The sequence below is a fragment of the Bos javanicus genome, chromosome 23 (assembly GCF_032452875.1).
Source record: "Bos javanicus breed banteng chromosome 23, ARS-OSU_banteng_1.0, whole genome shotgun sequence".
In the NCBI taxonomy this organism is placed as follows: Eukaryota; Metazoa; Chordata; class Mammalia; order Artiodactyla; family Bovidae; genus Bos; species Bos javanicus.
Genome location: NC_083890.1, coordinates 27,875,293 through 27,897,417, shown reverse-complemented (window position 1 = coordinate 27,897,417; position 22,125 = coordinate 27,875,293). Strand labels below are relative to the sequence as shown.

The 22,125-nt window shown below is 44.2% G+C and overlaps 1 protein-coding gene and 1 pseudogene across 2 annotated transcripts in view; both read right to left on the bottom strand.

The window, feature by feature from the left end:
• LOC133236497 (BOLA class I histocompatibility antigen, alpha chain BL3-7-like) overlaps positions 1–22,125 on the bottom strand; it is a 55,531-nt gene that overhangs the window by 647 nt on the left and 32,759 nt on the right. The window lies entirely within an intron of this gene.
• On the bottom strand, positions 47–20,222 carry LOC133237046 (BOLA class I histocompatibility antigen, alpha chain BL3-7-like; annotated as a pseudogene).

The window sequence follows — 22,125 nt, the reverse complement described above, 5'->3', positions numbered from 1 at the left end:
AGGATCGTGGACGACAAAGACCACTTTGGTCACAACTGTGACCAAAAATCCAGGACCGACTCAGGAACATGAAGGAAGGAGACCTGGGGGAACTGGACCAGCTGCCCTCCTGGAGGTCTATCCTCAGCACAGACATTCCCTCCTGACCTTCAAATGCTGAGAAACAGGCCCCCAACTGGAATTATGAAGATGAAAAATTTGTCTTTCATTTTCACATGTACTTTACAAAAGGGTCAGTCTTAGCATCAGCTCAGATTCCATATGTGTGTGGAGGGTACTTTCCAGTAATGAGGCAGGCAAACTTCCACCTGGGCCAGAAACCCACCCAGTGAGACAAGAAAACTCAGATCCCTCCCTCCTTTCCCTACCTGAGTGCTTCTTCCTCCAAATCACAGCTCCAGTCACCACAGCTCCAGTGACCAAGAGGAGAACCAGGTCAACAATGATGCCCATGATGAGGATGGAGGGCTGAGGAGGTTCTGTGGAAGAAAGGGAAGAGGCCCAGACTTCAGGCTTCAGTCCTGACCTTGTTGAACATGTCCAGAAGGGCTCCTGCCTTATCTGAGAAGAAGCCCCATTCTGACCCCCTCCTTACCCCATCTCAGGGTGAGGGGCTCCTGAAGCCCTTCATGCTTCACAAGGCACATGTATCTCTGCTCCTCTCCAGAAGGCACCACCAGGGCTGCCCACTTCTGGAAGGCTCCATCCCCTGAAGGCCTGGTCTCCACAACCTCCATGTCCTGAGTCAGGTTTTCCCTGTCTCGCTGCCAGGTCAGTGTGATCTCCTTAGGGTAGAAGCCCAGGGCCCAGCATCTCAGGGTGACCTCATGGTCAGAGATGGGGTGATGGGTCACATGTGTCTTTGGAGGGTCTGAAGAGGAAGAATCAGAAAATTCACACTCCATGGGCCACTGAAGCAGTATCACGTGACCATGCTGAGAATGGATGAGATAATGGGTTTGAAAAGAAGCAGCACAAATGCCAGACACCCGCCTGGACTCCTGGGTCTGGGAAAAACTTCTAGTTCTTGAAAAGTTCTGGAGTCAGGGTGAGTGCCAAGGTAGGAGACTCCATGTAAGGGGAAATGACAGAGTAATGGTCCTGATTTGGGTGGAGGCTGAATGTCTCAGAAAAGCTGGAGTCTGGCCTCCTAAGATGGTCTCAGGGTGAGAACAGGCCTTGAGAGGGAAACTCATGGTTCACAAGATGGCAGTTAGGGTCAAAGGGCACTGCTGACCAGTTATTTCAGGAATGGTTTTCTGTTTCTTATCCAAAAACACTGAATGCTTTAACTGTCCTTCAGAGAAATGGGGCCACTGGTGTGTCACTGTCTTCTACAGAATATGAAAACCTGGGGGATTCCCCCTCTCCAAACAAGAAGTTGGGGCAGTGTTCCCAGAAGGAGCCCATTTTCCTCTCCTCGTGGAAAGTCGGCTCCAGCCTGAGAGGAGATCAGGGAGGCCTGGTGCCCCTCATACCTGTGCGCAGCAGCGTGTCCTTCCCCTTCTCCAGGTGGCTGAGGAGCCACTGCACGCACTTGACCTCCAGGTCGTTCCGTTGGATCTCTGCCTCACCAGAGATTACCCACTTGCGCTTGGTGATCTCGGCCACCGTGTCCGCCGCGGTCCAGGAGCGCAGGTCTTCATTCAGAGAGAGGTGTCCGCACCGTCATAGGCGGTCTGCCAGAAACCGCGGAGGAGGCGCCCGTCTGGCCCCACGTCGCAGCCAAACACAAACTGGTAGGTATGAGACCTTGACCCGCCCCCACCATCCGCGGAGATTAAACCCAAACTGAAAAAGAAATTGGGTAAAATGTCCGAGTGTCCGGCCAGAAAGGCACAACACACTTTGCGAAGAGAAAGTGAAAGTCGAGGAGACTAGGGATCCCCAACACGGCCAGTTCCCACCACAAACAAGGCCCTTGACTCTGAGAACCTGAGATCCTGAGAACCAGATCCGGTACCTGGGACTTTGCCCTGATCCCTCCTCTCCTGCACCGAGAATTGCGCAGTCACACGGTCCCCGAGTCCTGACCCAGCGACTGTGTAGTCAGAGATTTTCAGAACATTTTGGTCAGGATATTTATACAGTCCTGCAAATTAGTCAGGACCCCAAGGATAATTTTGTTTATGTGGTTACTTCTATCGATATCTCCTGTAGAAGAAATAACAGTTTAAACATTTTCAACTAATTTATTTAGAATAATGTTAATAACCCATGATTTTTATATGAAAAAAACTATTTCTCCAAATAAACTCTATAGTGAGAACAGTGAAAGTTTTTTCATTATTATATTTTTGCAAGTCTTTTCCTTGTCTGTCTCACTGGATTTTATGTTTGCTTTTGCATTGAATCCGTTATTTTGATTGAAATCTATGAAAATAAAAAGGACCACACATGTAGGAGTAATATTTTTAATAACCTTTCCTGTTATTTGTGGATGTTCATCTTTGATACAAAGCTAAAACTACACAAGTGGTAGTTTCTTAAAGGTTATTTTCTCAGTGGACCTGAAACAATATCACTATTGCCTATTCTGTTCCATTAAAATCCATAAGCCTGTTTTGCACACTGGATGTCACTTGTACTAATGTAAGATTTTTTAAAAGTAATTCATTGTTTCTCTAAGTTTTATAGCTCTTCCAGTGTCATTCCTTCTTTCAAATAAAAATTGGCTTAAAGCTCAACATTCAGAAAACTAAGATCATGGCATCTGGTCCCATCACTTCATGGCAAATAGATGGGAAAACAATGGAAACAGTCAGAGATTTTATTTTCTTTGGCTCCAAAATAACTACAGATGGTGACTGAAGCCATGAAATTAAAAGATGCTTGCCCCTTGGAAGAAAAGCTATGACCAACCTAGACAGCATATTAAAAAGCAGATACATTACTTTGCCAACAAAGGGCATCTAGTCAATGCTGTGGTTTTTCCAGTAGTCATGTATGGATGTGAGAGTTGGACTATAAAGAAAGCTGAGCACCAAAGAATTGAATGTTTTGAACTGTGGTCTTGGAGAAGACTCTTGAGAGTCCATTGGACTGCAAGGAGATCAAACCAGTCTATCCTACAGGAAATCAGTCCTGAATATTCATTGGAAGGACTGATGCTGAAACTGAAGTTCCAATTCTTTGGCCACCTGATGCCAAGAGCCAACTCATTAGAAAAGACCCTGCTGCTGGGAAAGATTGAAGGCAGGAGGAGAAGGGGACAACAGAGGATGAGATGATTGGATGGCAAAACTGATTCAGTGGACATGAGTTTGAGCAAGCTCCTGGAGATGGTGCAGGACAGGGAAGCCTGGCGTGCTGCAGTGCATGGCGTCGCAGAGTTGGACACGACTGAGCAGCTGAACAACAAAAAGAATGTTAACTAAGTTCCTTTCAGAAGAACAAAGAAATTTGGAAGTTTGAAGACACGCTGAGAATAATTACTGTTCTCAGATGATGTTCAGACTTCTAAAGGTCCCTAAAAAGACGGTTTATTGTTGCTACTTTTATCACCTTTCATTTGTGTTTTTTCATCTTCATTTTGTTCTATAATTCATTTTCTCCCCAGGAAAATGTGCACGACTACTCTGAAATGTCACAATAAGATTTCATTTCAATAATTCAACATCAAATGCTGTACAGTTAGGATAAACATGAATAAAGAGAAAGCACCAGATCCAAAACTGTAGAGTCCTCTGCTTTACTTGGTCTGCGTGACTGGAAGTTTAAAGGGCAATGACTTAAGTTTGTAGTGATTAAACACTGATCATCCTCTTTCACTTCTGACCTACCACCTTGAAACTATTATACATTTATACTAAATGGACAAAACACTCTAACATTATCTTCTTTGACAGTTTCCTGGAAGAAATGTTTAAATCTAAACTGAACGTGTTTGTGAATACTGGTGGTAGCTGGAATACCTTTACAATGCAGACTGCAAGGAAGAAGTTGCCCTTTCTGTCTTGAATCACAGCTAACTTCAGTTTATAAGTAGCATTAAGGGATGTTATACTAGTTTCATCACAATGTCAGACAAATCTGAGTTCAGTTCTAACACTTACCACTGCTGTACATCTGTCTATCTATCTACCTATCAATCTACTTGTCACAGTCTTCATCTACCTTTCAACCTACTGTAAATATACAATACTGATCATGACAATCACAATAAAAATATCTAGCTGTATCTCTTTATTCACAAATGAAACGAATTCGATGACATGGCCACATTCATAGGCCTAGCTTATTGGTGATAATCCATAGCCCTCTTTTTCTTGTTGTCCGACTCTTTGCTACCCCCATGGACTGCAGCACACAGGCTTCCCTGTCCTTCACTATTGCCTGAAGTTTGCCCAAACTCATGTCCATCGAGTCGGTGATGCCACCCAACCATCTCATCCTCTGTCGTCCCCTTCAACTCCTGCCTAAAATCTTTCCTGAAAGCAGGGTCTTTTCCAATGAGTCCATTCTTCAAATCAAGTGGTCAAAGTATTGGAGCTTCACCTTCAACATCAGTCCTAGTAAAAATTTGGGGTTGATTTCCTTTAAGATTGGCTGGTTTGATCTTCTTGCTGTCCAAGGGACTCTCAAGAGTCTTCTCCAACACCACAGTTCAAAAGCATCAGTCCTTTGCTGCTCAGCTTTCTTTATAGTCCAATTCTCACATCCATACATGAATCCTAGAAAAACCATAGCTTTGACTAGATGGCCCTTTGTTGGCAAAGTAGTGTCTCTGCTTTTTAATATGCTGTCTAGGTTGGTCATAGCTTTTCTTCCAGGGAGCAAGCGTCTTTTAATTTCTTGGCTGCAGTCACTATGTGCAGTGATTTTGGAGCCCCCCAAAATAAAGTCTCTGTTTCCATTGTTTTCCCATCTGTTTGCCATGAAGTGATAGAACTGGATGCCATGATCTTAGTTTTTTGAATGTTGAGCTTTAAGCCAGCTTCTTCACTCTCCTTTTTCACCTTCCTCAAGAGGCTCTTTAGTTCCTCTTCGCTTTCTGCCATTAGGGTGGTGTCATCTGCCTATCTGAGGTTTCTCTCAGTGATCTTGATTCCAGTTTGTGCTTCATCTAGCCAGGCATTTCACATGAGGTATTCTGCACAGAAGTTAAATAAACAGAATGACAATGTACAGCCTTGACGTACTCTTTCCCCAATTTGGAACCAGTCAGTTGTTCCATATCTGGTTCTAACTGTTGCTTCTTGACCTGCATACAGATTTGGCAGGAGGCAGGACAGGTGGTCTGGTATTCCCATCTCTTCAAGAATTTCCCACAGTTTGTTGTAATCCACACAGTCAAAGGCTTTGGTGTACTCAATAAGGCAGAAGTAGATGTTTTTCTGGAATTCTCTTGCTTTTTCGATGATCCAACCGATGTTGGCAATTTGATCTCTGGTTCCTCTGCCTTTTCTAAATCCAGCTTGAACAGCTGAAAGTTCTCAGTTCACATACTGCTAAGGCATAGCTTGAAGGATTTGGAGCATAATCTTGCTAGCTTGTGAAATGAGAGCAATTGTCTGGTAGTTTGAAGATTCTTCGGCATTGCCTTTCTTTGGGATCGGAATGAAAACTGACCTTTCCCAGCCCTGTGGCCATTGCTGAGTTTTCGAAATTTGCTGACATATTGACTGAAGCACTTTTACAGCATCATTTTTTAAGATTTGAAATAGCTCAGCTGGAATCCCATCACCTCCACTAGCTTTGTTCATAGTGATGCTTCCTAAGACCCACTTGACTTCACATTCCAGAATGTCTGGCTCTACGTGAGTGATCACACCGTCATGGTTATCTGTATATCATTTGTATATCTGTATATACAGATCTGTATATCTGTATATCTGTATATCATTTCTGTATAGTTCTTCTGGAAGTATTCTTGCCACCTCTTCTTAATATCTTCTGCTTCTGTTAGGTCCCTACTGTTTCTGCCCTTTATTGTGCCCATCTTTGCATGAAATGTTCCATTGGTATCTCTAATTTTCTTGTAGAGATTTCTGGTCATTCTATTGTTTTCCTCTATTTCTTTGCATTGATCATTTAGCAAGGCTTTCTTATCTCTCCTGGCTATTCTATGGAACTCTACTCTAAGATGGTGTATCTTTCCTTTTCTCCTTTGCCTTTTACTTCTCTTCCTTTCTCAGCTATTTGTCAGGCCTCCTCAGACAACCATTTGCCTTTTTGCATTTCTTTCTCTTCGGGATGATTTTGATCAGCACCTCCCGTACAATGTCATGAAACTCTATTCATATTTTTTCAGGCACTCTGTCTATCATATCTAATCCCTTGAATCTATTTGTCACTTCTACTGTATAATCATAAGGGATTTGATTTAGGTCATACCTGAATGGCCTAGTGGTTTGCCCTACTTTCTTCAATTTAAGTCTAAACTTGGCAATAAGGACTTCATGATCTGAGCCACAGTCAGCTCCTGGTCTTGTTTTTGCTGACTGTGTAGAGCTTCTCCACCTTTGGCTGCAAAGAATACAATCAATCTGATTTCACTATTGATCATCTGGTGATGTCCTTGTGTAGAGTCATTTCTTGTGTTGTTGGTAGATGGAGTTTGCTGTGACCAGTATGTTCTCTTGGCAAAACTCTGTTAGCCTGCTTCATTTTGTACTTCGGGGCCAAACTTGCCTGTTACTCAAGGTATCTCTTGACTTCTTACTGTTGCATTCCAGTCTCCTGTGATGAAAAGGACATCCTTCTTTTGGCATTAGTTCTAGAGGATCTTGTAGGTCTTCATAGAACTGTTCAACCTCAGCTTCTTTGGCATTAATGTTTGGGGCATAGACTTGGATAACTGTGTTATTGAATGGTTTGCCGTGGAAATGAATGGAGATCATTCTGTCATTGTTGAGACTGCACCCAACTTCTGCATTTTGGACTCTTTTGTTGACTCTGAGTGTTGCTCCATTTTCCTAAGAGATTCTCACCCACAGTAGTAGATATAATGGTCATCTGAATTAAATTCACCCATCCAGTCCTGATTAGTGCACTGATTCCTAAACTGTCAGGGTTTACTCTTGCCATCTCCTGTTTGAGCACTTCCAATTTACCTTGATTCATGGACCTAACATTCCAGGTTCCTATGCAATATTATTCTTTGCAGCATCAGACTTTATTTTCACCACCAGCCACAACTGGGCATCGTTTCCACTTTGGCTCCGCCTCTCCATTCTTTCTGGAGCTATTTCTCCACTCTTCCCCAGTACCATATTGGACACCTACCAACCTGGAGGTTCACCTTCTGTGTCATATATTTTTGCTTTTTCATACTGTTCATGGGGTTCTCAAGGCAAGGATAATGAAGTGGTTTGCCATTCTGTTCTCCAGTGGACCACGTTTTGTCAGAACTCTCCATCATGACTTGTCGTCTTGGATGGCCCTACATGGCATGGCGCGTAGTTTCACTGAGTTAGAATGAAATTAGGTTGTGGTCCATGGGAACAGTTTGGTTAGTTTTCTGTGATTGTGGTTTTCATTCCGTCTGCCCTCTGATGGATGAGAATAAGAGGCTTGTGCAAGTTTCCTGACGCAAGGGACTGGCCGTGGGGAAAAGCTTTGCCCATCTTGTTCTGGTGGGCAAGGCCATGCTCAGTAAGTCTTTAATCCAGTTTTCTGCTGATGGGTGGGCAGTGTTCTCTTCCTGTAGTTAGACCTGAAGCCAAACTATGGTAGGGGGAACAGCAACCTCCTCCAAAAGGACTTATGCCAGCACGCCACGCCTCCCAGGACTGTTGCAGTCAAGTGGCCCTGACCCCAAGGCAGGCCACTGTTGACCCATGCCTCCGCCGGAGACTCCCTAACACTCACAGGCAAGTCTGGCTCGGTCTCTAGTGCGGACACTGCTCCTTTCTCCTGGGTCCTGGTGCACACAAGGTTTTGTTTGTGCCCTCCAAGGGCCTCTGTTTCCTCAGTCCTGCCAAAGTTCTGTAATTAAATCCCAGTGACCTTCAAAGTCACTTTCCCTGAGGTTACTCTTATTTTCAGGGCTTCCATTCACAAATGTCTCAAGCTAGTCTGATGACTAGCTGGCTTAAAACTCAACATTCAAAAAACTAAGACCATGGCATCTGGTTCTATCACTTCATGGCAAATAGATGGGAAACAATGGAAACAGTGACAGATTTGATTTCCTTTGGCTCCAAACTCACTGCAGATGGTGACTGCAGTCATGAAATTAAAAGACGCTTGCTCCTTGGAAGAAAAGCTATGACCAACCTAGAGAGCATATTAAAAAGCAGAGACATGGCTTTGCCATCAAAGGTCTGTCTAGTCAAAACTATGGTTTTTCCAGGATTCATGTATGGATGTGAGCGTTGGACCATAAGGAAAGCTGAGCAGTGAAGAGTTGATGCTTTTGAGCTGTGGTTTTGGAGAAGACTCTTGAGAGTTCCTTGGACTGCAAGGAGATCAAACCAGTCTAACCTAAAGGAAATCAGTCCTGAATATTCATTGGAAGGACTGATGCTGAAGTTGAAACTCCAATACTTTGGCCACCTGATGTGAAGAACTGACTCATTGGAAAAGACCCTGATGCTGGGATTGAAGGCAGAAGGAGAAGGGAACGACAGAGGATGAGATGGTTGGATGGCATCACCGACTTGATGGACGTGATTTTGAGCAAACTCTGGGAGTTGGTGATGGACAGGGAAACCTGGCGTGCTGCAGTCCATGGGGTCGCAAAGAGTTGGACACGATTGAGCAACTGAACTGACTGAACTGATCTTAATGATGCTGTTTTCCTTGATTGATGAATGTTAATCTTGATGACATAAACATCTGTGTTTTCTTTGAAGTGAGCATGCTTGGTGAATGTCACCCTTTCTCTAATGATGATCTAAAAGACCTGATACCCTCAAGAGGAACGGAAGTAAATTACCATGCTATAAAGCAGTATAAAATGGTATGATAGTTCTATAAACTGCTATTAATATTATCCACTTGTGCTAGAGTAATTTTTAAAAACCCAGTGTGATCTGAATCTTACCAAGTCTCTTGTTTAACAAGAGGAAAATACAGAGAAGTGCTAAAGTGTATCATGAGGCTTAAATGAGTAAAATTCAGATAGTGTACTAACAAGCTGATTTCTTCAACAAAATCTTTCAAGAAAGTAAAACAAATAATAGATGAGGCAAAGAATTAATAGTCCATAGACGTACAGATCGGGCTTCCCTGGTGGTTCAGTGGTAAAGACAGTCATCAGACACACTTCAGTTCTGCTAGTTGCACTGTTGTGTCCGACTCCCTGCGAGTCAGGAGAGAGATGGGAATACCAGACCACCTCACCTGCCTCTTGAGAATCCTGTATGCAGGTCAGGAAGCAACAGCTAGAACTAGACATGGAACAACAGACTGGTCCAAATAGGAAAAGGAGTACATCAAGGCTGTGTATTGTCACCCTGCTTATTTAACTTCTATGCAGACTACATCATGAGAAACACTGGGCTGGATGAATCACAAGCTGGAATCAAGAATGTTGGGAGAAATATCAATAATGTCAGATACGCAGATGACACCACCCTTATGGCAGAAAGTGAAGAAGAACTAAAGAGCCTCTTGGTGAAAGTGAAAGAGGAGCGTGAATAGGTTGGCTTAAAGCTCAACATTCAGAAAACGAAGATCATGCCATCCGGTCCCATCACTTCATGGCGAATAGATAGGGAACCAGTGGAAACAGTGCTGACTTTATTTTTGGGGGCTCCAAAATCACTGCAGATGGTGACTGCAGCCATGAAATTAAAAGATGCTTACTCCTTGGAAGAAAAGTTATGACCAACCTAGACAGCATATTAAAAAGCAAGACATTACTTTGCCAACAAAGATCTGTCTAGTCAAGGCTATGGTTTTTCCAGTAGTCATGGTTGGATGGCATCACCGACTCAATGGACTTGAGTTTTGGTAAACTCCGGAGTTGGTGATGGACAGGGAGGCCTGGCGTGCTGCAGTTCATGGGGTCGCAAAGAATCGGACATGACTTAGCTACTGAACTGAACTGAACTGAAGAGGGAGAGTGTACGGAACAGAGATGGACAGATGGGGGACTGGACATGTAAGTTTACACGTCTGTGTATCACAGTGTCAACTTCTGTCAGGGCCTCACCTCATATTTGTTACTTACAGTGGACTTCCACTAGCGTCCAAATGAGATTAAAGACAAAAAGCAAATCAATGTACTTTAAAGAAATCCTCTAACTTTGAAACATGTTTTGACAAGGCTACCTTGGAAAGGATATTTGAATGGGGCTGGATTGTCTTAAGCAGCTGCACACCGCCTCTGGTGGCCTTGTGAGAAATGGCATGAGTGCTGCAGGGCTCCCTGGCTTCGTCAGTAAAAGAGCCAACACTCACACTTGCCACCGTCACAGTCCTGCTGTTAGAGCAAACCCACTTCTGTAAGATTCAGTGTTTGGGCGGTGCCTTCTAGAGGAAATCACTCTCTTGACTAGGACACAAGAGGCCACTTCCCAAGTGTAGCACTTCAGGGAGTGTTGACTGAGCCCCTGAGTCAGGCGCTGGGTCCACAGGGAGACTAGAGAAGAGGTCGCTCCCTCAGGGGACCTGCAGGGAGAGGTTGGGGACGTGCTGGGTTCACTTGTCTACACCTCAGCTCTGAGTGTCTGTTGTGGAGAAGTTAGTCTATCCAAGCAAAGCAGTTGGTGGCACTTTTCTCTTTATATATATTAACAATAAAACTGTTTGAAAATTAGAAAACTTTGACTCAACGTATCTGTGTGGTTTCATCTAAATTTATATAGCTTTCTAAAATATGGGATGAATTCATCTTACTGATATCTTTTTCACTTAATATAATGAGTCATTATTCCATCCATTTATAACTTTAGAATGTATGGATTCAATGAATTCAATATCATAGTATTCCTTCTGACACCTTGTACTTCTAGGCCCCGCTTCTAAGCTCCAGTTCCAGCTTCCCCCACTGGTATCCTGTTCTTCTCTGCAAGTGGAGTCCAAATCCTATCATCTCCAGGCACCTTCCAATCTAGAATCACTCTATGAACTTCCAGAAGATGTTTTCTTTATCCTTTCTCCTGGGGTGGCAGGCACTTCCCAACAGGTCTTCTGTGCTGTGGATTCCGTTTCTCCCAGACCAAGGTGCTGCTCAGTCAAGTCTCAGGCTGCTGTTCTCACAGAGCTTGGCGTGTGGTAAAGAGTCAATAAATATCTGAACACTAAATAAATTGAAATGGGTACTCACTGTTGCTGATAACTTCAACTGTTCTCCCCTCTTGGGAGGGGACTTCCCAGCCTCTCTGTGGTCACAGGACCACGCTGCTGCTGCATTAGTGGGACCCGGAGTGTGTCCTTTCAGACCTGGCCCATCACTCCTCCCCACACGCATTTCTCCAAGATCTCGCTCCTTCTGCTGATGGAAGCAGATGGGGATTAACATCCAAAACACCTGGGAATCCGAGAAGCAGGAGGGCTCCAAGGGCCCATGCTTGTCCCTAGCACAGGTTTGGGGGTGGACTCCAGGTGTCCCCTGGGGTGTCTTCAGACTATTCAAAGAATAATGCTTTCACCACCGTCTTTGTGCTGCTCCCCCCAGGGAGCGCTGCATAGTGGGGGAACCACTCAGTCTCCAACTTCCCTTTCCTCAGGGTGGGGGCTTCCAGCAGCTCCAGCAGCTCAGTGGTTACAGAAGATACTTTAAAACGCGGATTTAAGGATGATGAATTCAGGAGACATAAGACTTTTATTCATTTATTTTTAAAATGTATTTTACTGAAGTATAGTCGATTTACATTGTTGTGTTAATTTGTGCTGTACAGCAGTGTGACTCAGTTATACGTATATTTTTTTTCATATCTTTTCCATTATGGTTTATGAAGGAAAGATAAGAACTTTTAATACGTCAACCTGGACGTTATAAGAAAACTTTCCTTTTTTTTCCTGCAAGTAAATTGTAGTGAAAATAATTACTAGTGAAGTTTGCTGACGTAATCTCTGTTATTGCTCTTTTACCTCAAAGCAAATGTCCATGTAGTGAACAGTCAAAGTATCTCAGTGATCCCAGGGGTTCCAGAGACCACACTCTGAGAACTGCGGTCCTAAATAAACCAGGGTGTCTCCCAACTGATCCCTGTCTTTCCCTCCTCTTTGTTTTGGAGATCTTCTTGAACTGGACTCCCTGCTTCCTTAAACCCAGTGGAAGGCCTTCTTCTGGGCTCCTCTCCAAGAGAACTGACCCCCTAGGAACTGATACCAGGGAGTCGCCTCAGTCTGGGAAGGGGAATCGGGGGACAGGTGTTTCCCCTTTGGAACTGGGAGCAGTTTGTTCCTACAGGCCCTGCACACACTTATGACCTGGGTTGGTTTGGTTACACGCCAGCTTGATCTGTCTTCATATCCTGGACAGAAATCTGACTTAGTGTCTAAGAGAAATAATAGTGACTCTTTCACCTCACGTGGTCTGATGCATCTGACTTAGGTCCACAAAGCATGAAGGCAGGCCTGTCCAACAGAATGTTCTGTGATGAAGGAATTGTTCTATATCTGTGCTCTCTATTCAGGGAGACACTGGCTACATGTGGCTATTTCAGCACCTCAAACATGAGTGTTGTGATGAGTACTTTTCTTTTATTTAATGAATCAGTTGTTCACATATTTGTATTTATTTGGTTGAAGTCTAGTTGATTTACAATGTTGTGTTAGTTTCTGCTGTATGGCAAAGTGACTCAGTTACACATGTTTATAGGTTCTTCTTTAGATCCTTTTCCATTATGATTCATTCCAGAATGTTGAATAGGGTTACCTGTGCTACCATTGTTTATCCATTTTATTTTTTAAAAATATTTATTTATTTACTTGGCTGCGTTGGGTCGTAGTTGCAACATACAGGATGTTCAGTGCATCATGAGGGATCTTTTTCATCCTGGTATGCGGGTTCAGTTACTCCAAGGCATGTGGGATCTTAGTGCCCTGCCCAGAGATTGAACCCTTTTGCCTTGCCTTGCAAGATGGATTCTTAACCACTGGATCACCAGGGAAGTCCCCTGTTCATCTGTTCTTTATGTAATGGTTTGCAGCTAACTAACCCCCAACCCCCAGACCCCTCCCTCTTGGCAACCACAAGTCTGTTCCGTATCTGTGAGTCTGTGCCTCTTTTAATTTTATTTCATTCAAATATGACTAGTCGCCAGCATATCGGACAGTGTGTGTCTAGAATGTCCTTAACTTTCAGTCTCTCCCTCCCAAAAGTTATTCTGTGACTCATAGATTGATGCATATTAAAATACAGTCTTTATATGAGTATAGTGGGTTTGTCTATTTAAGGTACAGCCTTAAAATGCAGCATGCACAGAAAGTTCCATTAATATGTGTTTTGGCAACTAGAATGTTAAGCAGACATTAAGCAGACCATGGTATACCACCTTCAGGTTATAAGTGTTCAAACTGCCCATCACTGGAGCTAATTCTTGCTCTATTATACTGAGCTCTTGGTGATTTCCTTAACCTGGTAAGCATAAGTAGACACAGAAGTGTTCACTCAACCCAAGAGAAAGTGTTTGTTGAACACAACATAAATCAAGTAACTTGTAGGACTTGTACATACTTGCAACATTATGAAGCAGAAGATGTAACCTAAGGATCCACCACCTTAAAATTCTTTTTTAAAAATATAATTTTATTTATTTATTTTTGGCTGTGCTGGGCATTGCTCTGTGGGCTTTTCTGTAGTTGTGGTGAGTGGGGGCTACTCTCTAGCTGTGGCACACAGCTTCTCGTTTCAGGGGTTTCTCTAGCTGGAAAGAACGGTTTCTATGGTATTCTTCTCCTTCTACACTTCCCCCTCAAATTCAAGCAATTCTTTTTTCCTTCACCTTTGGACTCTTGTCTCCTAGACAAAATATATATGACTATTTTACACTTGGGAAATGAAGAGTTGTATGACCCAAAGATGAAAAGTCATAAAAATCCATAACTCTTCTCTGTGTTAATCAAACACTCACAAAGACACAAACATGTGCACCTATTCAAACTCAAAGACACAGAAACAATTTGACAGGACTTCCTGCTGGTCCAGTGGTTAAGAACTCGCCTGCCAGTGCAAGGTCCGCACCTTCAATCCCGGGTCAGGGAACTACGGTCCCACAGGACACTGAGCAGCTAAGCTGGCGTGGTGCGGCTATTGAAGTTCCGCTGCTCTGGAGCCCGTGTGCCACAGTCCATGTACGGCAAAGGAGAAGGAAGCTCCCTCGTGCTGTGACTAAGACCCAACGCAGCCAAACAAATACATATATTAAAAAAAAAAAAAAAGAGTAAAGACGAGGGAAGGAGGTACAAGAGGGGACTGAGGAGGGAGGAGGAAGTGAGCTGACTCAGGAAGTGGCTTCTGGAGAGTACAGAGGGGAGCCCCTGAGATCTGAGCTCAACAGTTTAGAGAAGGTCCCAGCACCTGGGCAGCAGCCGGAAAACGAAAGTAAAGTAAAAGTAAATGCAACTAAATATGTCCTGTGTGAGGATTACAGTTCTTTTAACTTTGTCCTTTATCACTTTCAACCCTTTGTAACTTATTTTACAGTGAACCTTTATCATATCATGTGTTATACATATACATCATAATCAGAATTATAAAGCTTCCTTTAAATTTTGAAGAAAGAAGGCAGGTGGGTAGAAAAGTGAAGAGCTGGGGACATGAGGCTGGACGTCCTGGGCTCCGTGCCTGGGCTCCGGGCAGCGACTCACAGGGGCGTCTCTTCTCTTCTCAGGACGGAATTCTCTGTGGAGGCCAAGCAGAATCTTAACCTTCTTCTCAGAGGTGTGGTCGTCTGTTAGGACTTTGTCCCCTCTTTGATGCTTTTAAGACAGTTTTTGTATTTTCCATGGCATTTTCAGCTATTTTCTGTGGGAAGAACTGTCCGTACAAGTCAGCCCATCTTTTCCAGTGGTGGAATTTCTATGGCAGAACAGCTCAGTCAACATCTGATGGGTCCTGGGCAGAGAATGCATGTGCTAACACGTGGCCTGAAGGGGATTGGTCAAGGGTTTTCCAAGGGCAAGGTATGTTCAGCTCACTTTTCAAAAGCATTCTTTAACTCCACACAAGAGGAGTGAGAAGATGCTCGGGCATAAACAAAGTAACTAATTCATGTTCTCCCTCCATCCCCAGTCACCCAAGTCCTCTATTTAGAAACCACTGCAGTTAGGAATTCCTGATTTCTCTTCTCAGAAATGTACATCTAGACGTTAATGAATACTGTTCTGTCAGGGAAAGAGCTCAGGGCACAGACAGGAACAAATTATTTGCAAATTCACATATATGGAAAAGAACTTGTTTTAGAATATACATAGAACCATTACATTCAACAATATAAAAATAAACACCAATTTAATGAAAGAAAAGTCTGAACAGACACCTCTTCAAGATGATATGGAAATACATCCAAAAGGTGCTCAACATCACATGTTATGAAGACATGCAGATAAACACAGCAATGATACATCCTCACACACCTAGTAGAGTAGCTAGAAGCCAGGAACCGGTGATGCCAAGTGCTGACCAGGACATGGAGCAGCAGAAACCTTGGCTCACTGGGGCAGGAATAGGAAGCAGGGCAGTCGCTAGTAATGAGTCAGCAGTTTCTTATGAAGCTACACAGAGACTCTCCATTGCGTCTGCTCATCAGTCTAGTACTTCTCCATCTCACTGGAAAACTTTTATTTGCACAAACCCCTGCACACCAGAGTTTGTATCAGAGTGCCCCTTAAGTGTGGACTGCACATGGTACCTTCCTTCCATATTTCAAAGACTACAGTGTGGACAGTGAGGAAGTAAAAATAGAACTTCACAAGGAGAAACCGAGGAAATATATCTTAGGTGGGTGCTGAAGTGAATTTATTAGTGATATTCCAGTGGACAGTATAAACCCTTGATGTGTGGAGAATGTCACTTCATCCCTGTGGTCTTCTTTGCAAAAACCCAAGTCAACTAGAGAGACATTCCACACTATCCCTGAGCAATTCTCAAAAGCATCCAGGTCATCACACAAAAAGGGAAGTCTGAGAGACTGTCATGGCCAGAGGAGCCTGAAGGAGACATGATTCAGTTTCAGTTCAGTTCAGTCGCTCATTTGTATCCGACTCTTTGCGACCCCATGAATCGCAGCACGCCAGGCCTCCCTGTCCATCATCAACTCCCGGAGTTCACTCAGACTCACGTCCATCGAGTCGGTGATGCCATCCAGACATGATTAGAACCTAATTTATATCATTTGTCTTTGATAGGATCTTGGGTCAGCAAAAAGAAAATCCCACCAGGCAAGGAGGGCTTCCAGGGCCCAGCCTCCATCCTCAGCCTCCCGCTCTCTCCCACCTCGGTTCCCTCCAGCCACCAGAGCCAATGAGGCTTGAGCATCCAGTACGTGCCAGGCACTGTCCTGAGCACCTCCCATATCAACTCAACCAGCCCTCACCACATCCCTGAAACGTCGCCCGTTTTGCAGATGCGGATGAGCACAGAGGGAAAATAACTTGTCTGGAGTAACACAGCTAGGAGGGTGGGGGAGGACATGCTGGGGTGAAGACTGCCCAGGTGGAGCGCCCACTCTCCAGTCTCCAGAGACTTGGTCCGTCCTGTGACACCACCACACCGTCCAATATACACACACGACTCCTTATCAGCGGTTTCCCTCTATACAGACCACAGGGGCCCCGTCAACTCCTGTTCAACCTCAAGGCTGATTTCAAACGTCCACTCCTCAGGAAGGAGGTCCTGAGCTGCTCCCAGACTAGAGTGGCGCCCTTGCTCCCTATTCCGAATGTCTATTTCCCAGCTGGACTATTTAGCATCGAAACACACAAGGCAAGTTCTTGGGCTACCCTTGTAGCTCAGCTGGTAAAGATCTGCCTGCAATGAAGGAGACCTGGGTTCAATCCCTGGGTTGGGAAGATCCCCTGTAGAAGGGAAAGACTGCTGCTGCTGCTTCTAAGTCGCTTCAGTCGTGTCCGACTCTGTGCAACCCCATAGACAGCAGCCCACTAGGCTCCCCCGCCCTGGGATTCTCCAGGAAAGAACACTCGATATTCTGGCCTGGAAAATTCCATGGACTATACAGTCCATGGGGTCGCAAAGAGTCAGACACGACTGAGCGACTTTCGCTTTCACCTAATGCATCCCCAGGGCCTGGCAGAAAGCATGTGCTAAATAAATATCATTTCAGTTAGAGAATTAATAAACTTCCTCAAAGCATCATTGGGATTCCCAGGTGTCCCTAGTGATAAAGAACTCACCGGCCAATGCAGGAGGCGTTAGAGACGCGGGTTCGATCTCTGGGTTGGGAAGACCCCCTGGAGGAGGGCAAGGCAACCCACTCCAGTATTCTCACCTGGAGAATCCCATGGACAGAGGAGCCTGGCGGGCTACAGTCTATGGAGTTGCAAAGAGTAGGACACGACTGTGCGACTTAGCATGCACGCAAGCACATAAAGCGTCATTAGGGAGAACTTCATGTCTATAGTAATGATTGGCTGAAATATTTGAACCAACCTTCCCACTGATAATAGCTGTTTTTGTTTTTTTGTTTTGCCTGATGAGATATAATTTGCTTAAGAATAGACTCTTCAAATATTGAAGAGTGTTATGTGAAGGCTTAAAAATTCCATCTGACAACAGAATTAAAAATTGGTCATTTCTGTAGAAGCATCAGAGAGACAGAATTGGGTTCATCGTAAGGTTTTGTTTTTATTAACAATTATGATTACACAGGAATCAGCTTCTTTGGTAGCAGCTGAATTCTCCATCACTAAAGCAGTTCAACTGTTCCCTCTGGATGTTGTATAGAGAAGGGTGATGTTGTGAGAGGATCAACCCCATGGTCTCTGAAGCCCTCTTCCTCTCTGAAGGTGCCATAGCGATGGAACACTGGGCTGGTTGTCTCAGGACCTGGCTTCCACCAGCTGCGTGATCCTGGGCTGGGCACTTCTGAGTCTCATTCCAAACACTTGATACTTAAGCTGTGATTATATCTGACTGACTTCAGAGTTATAAATAGAATAAATTGGATAGTACATGTACATTTTTGTTTTCTTTTCTTCTTTTTTTTTTGCATCATGACAGCCAAAATCAGCTCTTTTCCTTCTTTCATTTTTTCCTGATTGCACACCACATACTAACAACAACAGCAAATAATTATTTAAATGGAAGATAATTCACCCACAGTCTCACTACCTAATATGAAAATAGTACTGTCTCCATTCTCTTCCAATGTGACTAAGAATCTATTTATTCTTAGTAATCTATTGTAGATTCTTAAAAAATTTTTTTTTCTTTTTATTTTTTTCGCCATGCCCTGCAGCTTGTGGGATCCAGGTTCCCCCACCTCGACTGATCCCTAGTTCTGCAACCCTGCATTGGAAGTGCAGTCTTAACCACTGAACCTTCAGGGAACTCCCTATTCTAAGTTCATGAATTTACAGAAGTCAGAACATTGCACAACTATTCTTTCCACAAATATAGCAGCACACTAACAATAAGAACAAAGGAAAAGCCAAACACACAGGCCTTTTAAAAGGTGTGCAATATGAGGGTGATGATAAACTCACGAATTTCTTAAATCTCAGAGGGAAGAGAGTCAGGCCAGCCACACTATTGTCCAGACCACCCTGGACTCTGTCTGTAACATCACTCCTTCCCTGAGTCTCCTGCCTGCTTTCCAGCCCTGCACCTTTGGACGCACAAGACCCCCAGGCTCATGAGCCAAGTTTTAAAATCAATCTCTCTCTCTCTTTCACACACACAACACAACATTTCTCATACACTGGCAAGGGATCATTACTCATAAATAGCAGAGTTTACTTTCGATCCACTGGTTCTGAGCTCAGGATCAAGCTCTGCAGTATTTCTGCACGGCTGTGGCTGAACCAGGTCCAGGAGTCCCTACACTTACTGCCTCTGGTTTGTGGATGGACACTTTCATCAGGAACTTTCATCCTCCAGAACAGCGAGGCGGGGAGGGCAGAGACTTGCGGGGTTGATGGAGGCGCCAAACTTCTTTGTCGATGAGAACAAGCTCTTGACGAGTCAGGTGAGGATTTTCCACTAAATCTGAGAAATGTGCAGTGATATCACAGCCAAACCTGGAGACTGGTCTGAACAAAGAGCACCCATTGATGAAAGCAGGCAGGAGCCCGGGAGAAAGAGGGGGAGCGGTGCTCTCCACCTCTCCCCAGTCCTCAGGAGCGAGAGGCCCTCTGGATGGGCATCCTGTAGCATCAGGTGAGACAGGTGAGTGGACACAAGTCATCGCCTGAGAATGAAGGCTGGGGTCTGGGTGCCATTAATTACTTATTAATTCAGCAATCTCACTGCTCAAGCATGCATGCTTAGCAAATAATTTGGGGGCTCTGGAGATGGGGAACCAGATTATAACCTCGTGTTGGTCATTAGAGGGCTGACAATGACTGTGTGGATGATACTCCCCTGCTTCTGGGAACTCCTGATGGACACTCTGATGCACGTGCAGAGATGTTCCAGACCAGAAACTCCTTCACGGCTACAAGTGAAGCAGAGGAATAGTTTCCTCAAGTTCATAGGCCAGACACCCCAGCAGTTAGAGAGAGTTTAATGAATGAGGTGGAACTTTGGATAGAATCATCCATGTGGATGATTAGGATAATCATAAAAGACAAAAAGGAAAAGACAAAGACATTGCAAGCAGTCGGGAGTTAGTGTGCAGCAAGGTGTGGGGTCCAATCAGGCACAGTGGGTTCAGGGAAGACGTTGTAGTTTAATAATTTCTCGTTAAAGTCACTTGAGGGGTCAACTGTGTTGAAACAGTGTGTGGAAGGCCTTGAAACCAAGTGAAGACATAAACCAGAGGTCCAATCAAAGCTGAATGGTGAGGCTGCTCAGCTCTTATCTGTTGAGCCTTACAGGAGCAAGAATTCAACCAAGGTTTCTCTAGTGGTCACATCCAGTTACCTGCACAGACCCACCTTCTAAGGGCTCACAGTGTGAGAGGAAGGGGGCACGCAGTGATGCTGGGAGTGTGTCAGAGCTCATCTAGGATCTGGAGCTGGAGACTCTGGAGCCCAGGTAGGGTGTGTTGAATCCAGGCTGGGGCAACCCCAGAGTTACTTTGTATTTGATTCTGAAATTCATTCAGGAATTTTCTCAGCACCAGGTTGGTGCTTGTTAGTGCCGAGCTGTTGTATCTCAGCACCTGGAGGACGAGTGTACTAAGCGGGGTGTCCTCCTCCATGAATACTGTGCCCTGTGACTCTGTGCTCAGGATCGTGTGCTCAGGATACCAGACCATTGGCTCAGAAGAGACCTGCAGGGTAATAATCTAAATCTAATCTAAATCTAAATCTTCCATTTAGGGGAAATAAACAGAACCATGGGAGTTGAATAACTTGCCCGGTTAACACAGTTCATGCAAAGTCCAAGTCTGAAAGTCTCCATCCAGTGCTTTTTCAAAACATCCTGTACGCAAGTGTAGACCACTCCTCATTGCAGAGCTGACAGCAAGTAAAAGAAATCAGAATCAGGGAACCATATTAGTTTGTCCTAAAACTCAGCAGTGGCCACAGCACTGGAAAAGTTCCGTTCCATTCCAATCCAAAGAAGGGCAATGCCAAAGAATCTTCAAACTACCACACAGTTGCACTCATCTCACATGCTAGCAAAGTCATGCTCAAAATCTCCAAGCCAGGCTTAAACAGTATGTGAACCGTGGATTTCTAGATGTTCAAGCTGGATTTAGAAAAGGCAGAGAAACCAGAGATCAAATTGCCAACATCTGTTGGATCATAGAAAAAGCAAGAGAATTCTTGCTTCTGCTTCTTTTGATTACGCCAAAGTTTTTGACTATGGAGCACAATACTCTGTGGAAAACTGTTCAAGAGATGGGAATACCAGACCACCTGACCTGCCTCTTGAGAAATCTGTATGCAGGTCAAGAAGCAACAGTTAGAACTGGACATGGAAAAAGAGACGGCTTTCGAATTGGGAAAGGAGTACGTCGAGCCTGTATGTTATCATCCTGCTTAGTTAATTAATATTCAGAGCACATTATGTGAAATGCCAGGCTGGATGAAGCACAAGCCGGAATCAAGACTGCCAGGAGAAATATCAATAACCTCAGATATGCAAATGACATTACCCTTATAGCAGAAAGGGAAGAGAAACAAAAAAGCCTCTTGATGAAAGTGAAAGAGGAGAGTGAAGAAGCTGGCTTAAAACTCAACATTCCAAAAACTAAGATCATGGCATCCGGTCCCATCTCTTCATGGCAAATAGTTGGGGAAACAATGGAAACAGGGACAGGCTTTACTTTGGGGGGCTACAAAATCACTGCCCATGGTGACTGCAGCCATGAAATTAACTGCTCCTTGGAAGCAAAGCTATGACCAACCTAGACGGCATATTCAAAAGCAGAGATATTGCTTTGCCAATGGAGGTCCCTCTAGTCAAAGCTATGGTTTTTCCAGTAGTCATGTACGAATGTGAGAGTTGGACTCCAAAGAAAGCTGAGCGCTGAAGAATTGATGCTTTTGAACTGTGGTGTTGGAGAAGACTCTTGAGAGTCCCTTGGACTGCAAGGAGGTCCAACCAGTCCATCTTAAAGGAGATTTCGTTCATTCGTGTCCATCTTAAAGGAGATCAGTCCTGGGTGTTCATTGGAAGGACTGATGCTGAAGCTGAAACTCCAATACTTTGGCCACCTCTTGTGAAGAGTTGACTCATTGGAAAAGACTCTGATGCTGGGAAGGATTGAGGGCAGGAGGAGAAGGGGACAACAGAGGATGAGGTGGTTGAATGGCATCACCAACTCGATGGACATGGGTTTGGGTAGACTCTGGGAGTTGATGATGGACAGGGAGGCCTGGCGTGCTGCAATTCATGGGGTTGCAAAGAGTCAGACACGACTGAGAGACTGAACTGAATTGAAGGTTTTTTAATGTCTCAAAATTATATCCTTCTCTGATAATCAGTTCATAACATATGTAAGTCAAATCAGTGTGCTCTACATCTTAAATGTGTACAGTACTACTGTATGTCAATTATATCTCTATAAAACTGGAAGAAAAATAGATTAAGGTATGAAAATAGATACATTATTCCTTGAATTATTACTACCATTTTAATAGAGTATGTTGTTT